An 11,268-nucleotide genomic window follows, 5' to 3' on the forward strand; every position below is an offset into this window, starting at 1 on the left:
ACTGATGCCTCCTTAATATCCTATGAGTGTGATCATAGGTTATTAACTTAAGAGAGTTTGCAAAAAATACAACATATGAGAACAAGAATCGAATACTTTATTAACAAGAACTTTATCAAACCAATCTCACTTGGTTGCATAGAGACATCATTCCTACACTATTGATAGTAAGTTCGTAGATGCTCGCCATTCCAAGCTCACGGTACCAATTCTCCGTTTAATCTTGCAAACTTATAGACCCCAGGTCGAATGATTGACTCGAACTGGTAAGGTCCCTCCCAATTAGGTCCAAGTACGCCGACAGCTGGGTCTTTTGTAGCTATAGGAACACATGCCTTAACACCAAGTCTCCCAATCCAAACTTCCTGTCCCAAACCTTTTTATTGAAATATCGGGTGGCTCGTTGTTGATATACTGCATTTTTCAGTTGAGCTTCATCTTGTCTTTCTTCAATCAGGTCTAGATTTACTTCGAGCTGGGAATGGTTCTAGGCTTGATCATAAGCGTGGCTACGACTAGTGGGTATTTTGACCTCAATTGGTAACATAGCCTCACATCCATATGCTAGAGAAAAAGGAGTATGCCATGTTGAATTGCGAGCCGTAGTTCGATATGCCCACAAAACTTGGGGCAACTCCTCGGGCCATTTTCCTTTAGCTTCTTCCAATTTCCTTTTCATAGACCTCTTAAGAGTCTTATTTACAGCCTTGACTTGGCCATTTGCTTGGGGATGGGCAACAGAGGAGAAGCTCTATACTATCCCGTTTTTCTCACAAAAATTGGTGAACAATTCACTGTCGAATTGAGTACCGTTATCAGATACTAGATTCCTTGGCATTCCATATTGGCTGATGATGTTTCATACCACGAAGTCCAAGACTTTCTTCGAGGTAATTGTTGCCAGAGGTTCGGCCTCGGTCCACTTTGTAAAATAATCGACCGCGACCACTGCTTACTTAACTCCACCTTTGCCAGTTGGCAACGAGCCTATGAGATCCATTCCCCAAACTGCAAATGGCCATGGGGAGGTCATCATAGTTAGCTCAGATGGTGGAGCTCGCGGGATGGTAGCAAACCGCTGGCATTTATTGCACTTTTTGACATATTCAAAGGCGTCTGCCGTGATAGTGGGCTAGAAGTATCCTTGTCTTATAATTTTCTTAGATAGGATATGCCCCCCAGTGTGGTCCCCAAAAAATCATTCATGAATTTCTTCTAGGATTTTCTTGGCCACAGGTGGAGTCACACATCGAAGTAATGGCATAGAGAATCCTTTCCGATATAACCTTCCTTCCATAATAGTGTATTTGGGAATCTGATACATTAGCTTCCGAACCTTGTTCCATTCTACTGGGAGAATGTCGATTTCAAGGTAATCAACTATTGGGGTCATCCAGGTTGGTTTAGAGTTAATCATCCAGACATCTTCCTGTTCAGGCTCGCTAATACTAGGTATCGACAGATGCTCAATTGGGACCACATTTAGCACATCGAGCTCGGTGGATGTGGCGAGCCTGGCTAGGGCGTCTGCATTTGAATTTTGCTCTGGGGGAACTTTCTCTATTGTATAGAACTCAAAACGTTCGAGTGCCACTTTTTCTTTTTCTAAATATACGGCCATCTTTGTTCCGCGGGCCTGGTATTCCCCTAAGATTTGGTTGACCACCATCTGCGAGTCATTGTAGCAATGTATCGCTTTAGCCTTGAGTTCCTTGGCTATTCGAAGTCCCGCCAGTAGAGCTTCATATTCAGCCTCGTTGTTAGATGCTTCGAAGCCAAACCTTAAGGCGGAATGAAATTGACTTCCAATTGGAGTGATCAATATGATTCCTGCCCCCAATCCATTTTTGTTGGAAGATCCATCGATATAAAGTTTCCACAGCTCACGGGCTGGGGTTATAACTTCGTCGTCAGATACTCCCATACATTCCACAATGAAGTCTGCCAGGGCCTGCCCTTTTATGGTCATTCTGGGATGATAAGTAATTTCGAATTGTCCAAGCTCAACAGCCCATTTTAATAATCAATCTGAGGCTTCTGGTTTTGACAAGACTTGTCATAGTGGTTGGTCAGTTAGCACATGAATGGGGTGTGCTTGGAAGTAAGGTCAGAGCTTTCGAGATGAGTGGATTAGGTTGAGAGCCAACTTATCCATCAACGAGTATCTTGATTCTGCCCCCAGTAACCTTTTGCTAATGTAGTATACTGGTTTTTGTACCTTCTGATCTTCTCGGACGAGCACGGCGCTGATGGCGTGCTCGGTTGTAGCGAGGTATAGGTATAAGATTTCTCCTGTGATAGGTTTCAACAAGATGGGAGGTTCTGCGAGGTGTTTCTTTAGCTCCTGAAATGCGAGCTCGCATTCCTCTGTCCACTAGAATTTTTTTCCCCCTCTCAAAAGGTTGAAAAATGGAAGACAGCGGTCTGTAGATTTCGAGATAAACCTACTTAATGTCGCCATCCGTCCAGTTAAGCTCTGGACATCTTTATGTTTTTGAGGTAAGGGCATGTCAATTAGAGTTTGGATCTTGTCAGGATTAACCTCTATTCCTCACATGTTTACTATAAAGCCCAGAAACTTACCCGACGACACTCAAAAAGAGCATTTTTGTGGGTTGAGCTTCATGTTGTACTTTCGTAATACAGCGAAGCATTCTTCGAGGTCATCCACATGGTTATTGTTATGTTTAGATTTGACCAACATATCATCAACATACACTTCCATGTTGTTACCTATCTGCTCGGAGAACATCCTGTTTACAAGCCTTTGGTACGTTGCTCCAGCATTTTTAACCCCGAAAGGCATGATATTGTAACAGTACAGCCCTTTATCTTCACAAAACTCGTATGCTCTTGGTCCGGGGCATGCATGTTAATCTGGTTATATCTAGAATAAGCATCCATGAATGACATAAGACTGTACCCAGCTGTGGCATCTACAAGCTGATCGATCCGAGGCAGGGGAAAATAATCCATGGGGCATGCCTAGTTGAGATCGGAATAGTCGATGCAAATCCGCCACGTTCTGTTAGGTTTCAGAACCAAGACCGGCTTTGCGACCCAATTATGGTAGAAAGCGTCTCGTATAAATCGGTTCGCCTTTAATCTGTCGAATTCTTCCTTCAAGGCTTTCTTCCTATCATCGTCCAGGAGCCTTCGCTTTTGCTGTTTCGAGGGGAAGCTCTTGTCAATATTAATTGGCTTATTACATTAGGACTTATCCCTACCATGTCTGAATGTGACCACGCAAAAACATCCTGGTTCTTCCTTAAAAAGCCAATTAATTGTTATTTTGTTTCTTCTGAAAGGTTTTTCCCCACCTTCACAGTTTTTGGGGGATTAGCTTCTTCGAGCTTGACTTCTTCGAGCTCCTCTAGAGGCTCGAGGTCGGACCATTCTTCTATTCTTGGATCGATCTCTTTGTCTATTTCGAAGACTATCCCATCCTTATCCTTAATTACAACAAGTGTTTGGGCACTTGTCTGCTTCTTCCCTCTAACGGAAATGTTGTAGCATTCCCTTCTTGTGAGTAGGTCCCCTTTCAGAGTCCCGATGCCACTAGAAGTCGGGAACTTGATGGCCAGATGCCTAACGAACGAAACTACCCTCATCCCTACTAGGGCGGGTCTCCTGAGCAGGACATTATAGGCTGATGGGAGATCCACTACTACGAATTCCTTCATCTTGGTTACCGAGACTGGGTAGTCTCCCAAGGTTGCAGGGAGTTTGATGGATCCCATGAAGGTAATCCCTTCTCCTGAAAATTCGTACAACATAGTTGCACAGGCTTTTAGGTTGCGAAGCGCGAGTCCCATCTTTTCTAAAGTGGCTTCGTAAATGATATTTACCAAGCTCCCGTTATCAATTAGGACTCGGTGTACCCTCTTGTTCATGAGCTGGAGGGTGATGACCAGAGGGTCATTATGAGGGAACTGTACATGGGACGCGTCATCTTCAGTAAAATTTATGGGTTGAGATTCAACCCTTTGTTGTTTCGGAGCTCTGGGTTCGGGTTCGTATGGAGACCCATCACCAGTTTTTAGCTCATTCATGTATCTTTTCTGGGCATTCTTGCCCGATCCTGCAATATGGGGTCCCCCCGAGATGGTTATGACATCTTCTCCATCAGTCGGAGGGGGTCGTTCATCTTCCTGTGCTCGGGAGTTGCTGTTCTGGGCAGGTGGTGCAGCTGCTGCCCTTTGGCCGGTGGAGGCCTGATTGGGGTTCTGATTTCTTACGTACTGCCTAAAATATCCTCTCGAGATCAGGCCTTTGATCTCATCTTTGAATTGCCTGCACTCATCGGTTGTATGTCCGATATCTCTGTGGAATCTATAGTACTTATTGGAGTCTCTTTTCTCCTTTTGGTTTCTCATGGGGTCGGGTCATCTGAAAAAGACCTGGTTTTCATTAGCCAGGTAGATATTCTCCCGAGACTCATTGAGCTCGGTATACACCTTGTATACAGAGAAGTATATTTTCCCTTTCTTCTTCTTTCCCCCATCCGCCTCATGATTGTTCCCTTCATTTTTCATTCTCTTAGAAGGGTTGTCCCCAGGGGGTTTAGATGTTGTAGGATCCGCCAAGGTCGAGGTAGAGTTTGTGTTTGTTGTTGTAGTCATGGGCTGAGAGGTCATATTCAGTGCTTACCTAGCCTCTTCTACATTAACAAACCTTTGAGCTCGTCGATTGAACTCGGTTAGGGACCTTACAGGCTTCCTTTGCATATCTGCCCATAGAGGACTTCCAGGCATTACTTCAGCTCAGATAGCCATTAAATGGCCACTATCATCGATGTCGTGAGCTTGAGCGACTTCCAAATTAAACCTTGTGAGGTAACTTTTTAGTGTTTCATTTGGCTGCTGTCGGACATTGATCAAGGCAGATGCCTCGGGTTTATTGCCGACCATGGCCTTGATTTGCTTCTTGAAATCTCTTGATTATTGATCCCAAGAAGCAATCAAATTGTCTCTTATGTTTTTCAAACCAATTCTTCGCCGGTCCCATGAGAAAGGCTGGGAACATTATGCACCTGATCTCGTATCCCACATTACTGGCTCACATGATCATGTTGAATGTACTTAAGTGATTGTATGGATCCGAATTTCCATCAAATGGCGGGACATGTGGAATTCTGAATCCTTGAGGAAACGAGATGCTAGAGATGTGCGAGGCAAAGGGCTCGAGTTCTTCATCGAAATCTTCATCCCTTTCCCGGCTTCATTCGTTTTGTAAGAGCGTGAATGTTCTTTCCAACAGCTCAATCCTTTCTTGGACTAGATTTATGGGGGGTCTGACTTGATACAGCAGGAACTAGTTATCATTGATTACAACTCCAGTTTCACGCCTCGGTGCAGGGTGCTTACTCCCATTGAGATGTTCTCTCAGATTTGGATTCGATGGATTATCACGCCCCTGATTATGGTTCAGATGCTCCCGTAAATCTGGGTGATTTCTTCGATTTCTAGTGTTCCTAGGTTCCTGGTCGTATATACTAACAGACCTGGTGTCACCCAAGCCTTCACTGATATGACTCATTGCACGATTATTACGAGATGAGTTTCTCTCTTATCGCCTTTTCTCAATAGTTTGAGATCGAGACATTTGGCTTCTCGTGGGATTGGGACCCCTATGCTCCATATCAGTTTCACCATTCCCATGCCTTCGCCCAGCTCGCCTTTCCTTATCACCGTGGGTCAGTTGTGTATCCCTCCGAATTGGCGAGGGGTACCTTATTGTCGATGGTGAGTGTCTTATTGGCGACGTTGGCTGCCATCCGTTACGGGGCCTAGAAGGCCCTGAGTTTGCTCGATCAGGTTCTGCCACATTCTGCGCGGTACCAGGATTTTGGGTCCGAGCCTCTAAGGGGGATCGATTATTCCCTACTCTGTCTGGTGCCTCTGCGGTTGGGTTGGCAGGACCTTCAACCCAGTTACTTCTTCGCGGTCTCGACAGAGCAGGTTGCTCTGCTGGTGGCCAAGGTTGCCCTGCTCTTCGGGTGGCTGCATTTTTGCATGGCCATCCTCGAGGCCTATGCAGTGGAACGTGAACGTCCCTCGGAGGTGGAGCCTGGGCATCTTACGGAGGTGAGGCCTGAGCCGCTTGTGCTTCAGCAGCTAGTCTGGCTAGCTCTTCATTGCGTTTCTTAGCTTCTACCAACTGCTTTTGTAGTTGATGATTTTTGAGTTCCACTATTGGGACATATCGTTCAGGATTGTACTACATGTCCTTGTCGTCCCTGGGGGCAGGTGGTCCCCGAGAGTCGAATGAACCGCTCCTTTCATCGGGATCAGAATTCACCATAGGCTATTTTCCAAGGCGCCGGGGGTACTAAGCTTCATCCAAAATTTCCTCCTCAGGAATATTGGGATCATTTGCTGCCATTGCTAATCCAAGTGGCTTTCTGACTTAACAGACTTACGCATGTACTGTTTAATGGCTCTCAATGAAAGCACCAAACTGTTGACGCCCTTTTTTCGCCAACTTAAATAGGAGAGCAATTAAACAAGAAAATATTGGAGGAAATAAGCAAAGATGAACACAAGAGGTTTTTTACGTGGTTCAGCATTTAAATCTGCCTAGTCCACGAGTCTATGTTATTAGAACTTGGGAGTTTTCTGGAAATTTTTCAGAGAATAGTTGCCCAGAGTTTCTCTCAAGAAATCAGAATTTGGTCCTTTACAAATGGTGCTTCCCTCTATTTATAGGGAAGGTTTGCAGAATTCATTCCCACATAACTCGGGATGATATTCTCTAAATCAATTAATATAATGCCATTTAATGCATTATTTCCTATATACATGGAACGTCCCATAAAATGTGGGATCGGATAACAGATTAAATAATATCCCTTAATCAATGGGATTGTACAACAATAAATATGTTCACATATAACTGATTAACTCAGGTACGAGATTCATCAAATCTCTGAGACTAGCAGTCGATCACGAGCTCGTCACCTAACTTTGCATATGCTCGGAACAAGTAACTGTTGATGAAGTCATCACATTCGAGCTTACACTTCCCGAGCTTGAGCCATATCATCTTAAGACAAGAGATGTATCAGGGAAAAATATATACAAGTGTCAAACCATGGCCATTGCGAGCTCAGAGAATATTCGAGGCTACACATCCTTGCGCTTTTCGAGGGTGTTACTTTCCAAAAAGCAACTCGACTGAAGGATCATATGATGATCGTGTATATTTCGAGCTCACACCTGACAAGGCTAGATTTTGGGATCACAATCTCATGCTCGAAATCTGGGTATAACAGTTTTCAAATTGAAAATTGTTAAACGGTGGGAATAATCAGCATTTGTCAATCCAATGATGGATTGACTCATTGAATGATTATAAGGACTTAATTTTGAGTATCTTGAATATAATAGAGATTATATGTATGTGCATTTAGGCCATGACCTAAAATCCCAAAGAATGAACTGATTTAAATCTTCAAAGATTGATATTAGATTCATCTTCCATAACGATAGATGAGACGCAATAATCTAGAAATGTATTAGACATTTCATATTTGTATGTTTCACCACAAAACCCAATATAATAGCTACGAGCAATTAAATAGGCTAATTGATTTAGTTGAGTTCTTTGTCATTCTGAAAAGGTTTTCAGACTAGGATAAACAACTAGTATCTCATTGCGAAAGCAATGGAGATACAACTATTCTAGAAAAACTAGAAATCATGAGAGCGTAAAGCACATGAAATGAAAATATTATTTAATTCAAAACAATTTTACATAATTGATGTAATGATCTTGAAGATAACTTCAAAACTGTTTCTTACAAAACTGTTACAAACTCTTTGTTAGACAAATTTGGTCAAGAGAATGTGATTGACATATTGAAAGAGATGCCTCAATTTGCTTTAGGGCAAGTGGGAGATTGTTGGGAATAGTTCCATTAAAGCAATTGTAATTGACAAATGTTTAAATGAAATAAATAATAGAATTGCATTAGTATATATATAGACTATGTCTGATATTATGTCGATAATATTAAGTAAATATCAAAAAAATGCAAAGTTTATCTATGTGGTCTTAATCTCATATTGGTGTGAGAGGATCGAGATTAAGATAATAAACTTAAAACAGTTCACAATAAAATAAAGTTATGGAATCTTTAGATTAATTACTACTAGTACAGTTCGCTAATATTATGAATACAAGTGACCTAGATCTAGGTTAGTAGTGTAGTAGGACACTTTAGTGAAGGTACTTTACATATGGTGATATATATATAGAACTGGACCAGATGTGATTTGTTAATACTTGTTTAAACATCGTTTCATAGTATTAATCAAACACATAAAAAAATGATCATATACACGATGATTTTAATCTTGAGATTGCTATGAACTCCTATATATGTCATATGATCCTTTGATTCATGTGTTAAGGTTTGTCAAAATGAATAGGTTAAGAACAATTGTTTTGGGGACTCAATGATATATATGGCTGGGGACATAGTTTAACAGATATGGAATCTAAACCTTCTTATAGATTGAATATTGGCTCCCTATTGGGTTGTGTTATCCCCGTCTTCTTCCAAGCGCCCGGGTCCACACTTCAAGCCCGCAGGCCGCCCGAATGACTTTAGACCCAGACCAGGCCCGTTTGTCAAAGAGTAAAATAGATGTTGGCAGCCCAAGTCTAGATGAGGCCCAAAGGGCGTCCAGGGAGTGTCGTCAGGGACAGTCATACGAGAGAGGATATGAGTGTGGCTTCCGGTAATGACAATCGGGATCGCAGTGGATAATCCCAGAGCCTGGTAAGTGGTCTGGGATCCTGGTGGAATAGTCTGAGCACCTAGTAAACGTTCCGCGCTCCTGGAAACGGTCCGGGCTCCTGGTAAGTAATATGGGCCCCTAGTAAATGATACAGGACCTTGACGAACGGAGGGGGACGTGGGTAAACAATCCCAAGTCGGTTGTCCGAGGTTGGCAATGTAAAGCGTTCATGACCCTGACTTCTCCTCATGAAGCGTGGGGGTTGTCCCCACGCTTCACCTGCAGAAAAGGCTACCCCGGGATTGCACGCCGTTGGTTCAGACCTGCGTCGCCACTACTCTGACCAATATTGTCCCCTGAATCTGCCTCATAACACGAGATGCCCAGACCAAATCCCCAACTTGCCGAGTGACAGATGTGGTTTGGGCCGGCCTAATGGGCTCAGATTTGTGTATTTTCTATGTTTTAATCCTTTGTATTGGGCTTCCATTAGAGAAGCCAACAGTATTTATACCCTTATTGGGCCCGGGTCAGCCCGGTGCACCCGTAAACCTATAAATACAGGTAGTGGGGCATTGGACAAGGGGGACCTCTGGCTAGTAAACAGTTACTCTCCTGAAATTTGTAGAAAACTCCATTGTTATAGATTATCTAAGCTCTAATACAATTGTCTCATGGACTAAGGCTCATTAACGCCCCAACCACGTAAAAACCTTGTCTTTATTCCATAAATCCTTTCTTCTAAGCTCTCTAATCTTTTATTATTAAGGTTTCTGAAAAACTCAGTAAACATTTTGGTGCTTTCATTTAGAGCCTGAGAAAGCTAGAGTTGATCTCGAACGTCTGCAACAATGGTGAACACAAGAGACACCACTTTCGACCCCACTAACCAAGAACCAGGCAATGGAGAGCCACTGCCCAACCAGCCTCTTCCTCGGAGTCCACCTGAGGACGCTCCCCATCAGATGTCCCAGCCCGACGAGTCGCAGAACTATGAAGGTGGAGCGGAATACGAGGAGGACTACTATGAGGAAGAGGGAAATGTGGGGGAATACCACGACCTAGAACCTGAGGATACTGAGATCCCAGAAGGAGTGGACCCCAACCAGGAGGATCCGAAGGTGACTAAACTGAGGCAGAAAGTTCTGGACCAAGAAGCCAAGATTGCTGAGCAGAAGGAGGCTACACGACGGATGCAAGAGTCCCTCCAAGCCTTAGAAGCTTTCATAGCCACCCAAGGTTCAGTGGCTAATCCCCCAGTTGTTCTGCCTCCGGGAACGCAATCGCCAGTTCCGCAGGCCAGAAATGGCGCCCCTGAGGACGCGAGCCCAATCCCTCCTCAGGGACAAGCTCCCGAGAAAGGCCCGGGAAACCCAAACCGAGAGAAGAGGAAAAACCCTCCCGTCCCAAAAGTCGGGGCCCATCCCCGGTTTCTCCCTAGGAAAGAGAAGGTGCGCCCCATTCCAGGACAGGGCCGCCCAACCAATTCGCAAGGGACACAGCCACAAGGTACCAGGCCCTGGTATGCCCCAGGGCTGGCCAGACAGGAACGGTCTTTACATCCCAACGCTTTAGTGAAAAAAAGCCGCCGGGAGCACCCACATAACGACGAGCATCACTCCCTCAGCTCTGGGGACGATACATCCTGGGTAGACCTGCGCGATGGGCTGAATGCCCAAAAGGAGCAGGCCCGCAAGGAAAAGATCCGCCCCCGAGATGGCGACCTTAGAAATAACCTCAATGACAGGAGGAACGAGAGGGTTCCCTTAGAAGATAGTGTGGCCAGACAGCTCATGGAGCAGTTGGTCGCCATGAAAAAGGTCACGGACCACTTGGTCCGAAAACAGGAAGGAGCGGACACCGATTCCGACGAAGAGGATAAGGAGCCCTGCGCGAGGCACATTCTGGGGGTCGTTGTAACGACCCAAATTCGCTGATAAGGCTTAAGGCCCTTGATTAGCATGCCTGGAGGGCATAATGGGAATTATGTGAGACTTTAATGATTAAGATGCATGATTATGATTTAAATCATGTTATATGATTATTTGAATATTTGAGATGCATGAATATGTGTATTGGTATGCATGTAGGCCCTGATTAGGTTAGAAGGGCATAATCGTAATTTTGGCCATTATGGGCTTAACTGTATTGATATATGTGATAATTGTCGAGACCACATTATTATGTGGATATATCTGTGATTTGAGACTCGAGACGATCCTAATGAGCAAAGTAGCGAAAAAGTCATGGCGGGGATTTATACCCGGCTCGGGGTGAGCTTAGGGGTATAAATGGGAATTTAGCGAATATACTGGAGTCTATCTTGACATTGAGGAATATTATTGGTGATTAATTAGGTATCGGGAGTTAAGCGGGAAATATTAGAGACACTCGAGGAGTTAGCGGGAATTGGGTAAAATGACTAGAATGCCCTTAAGTGGAATAAAGGGGAGGGCATTAGGGTCATTTGGCTTTCTAAATATGGGAATTACTGAGACTTTAAGTTAGTGGAAATTTTAGAGAA

The sequence above is a fragment of the Humulus lupulus genome, chromosome 7 (assembly GCF_963169125.1).
Source record: "Humulus lupulus chromosome 7, drHumLupu1.1, whole genome shotgun sequence".
Taxonomy (NCBI): domain Eukaryota; kingdom Viridiplantae; phylum Streptophyta; class Magnoliopsida; order Rosales; family Cannabaceae; genus Humulus; species Humulus lupulus.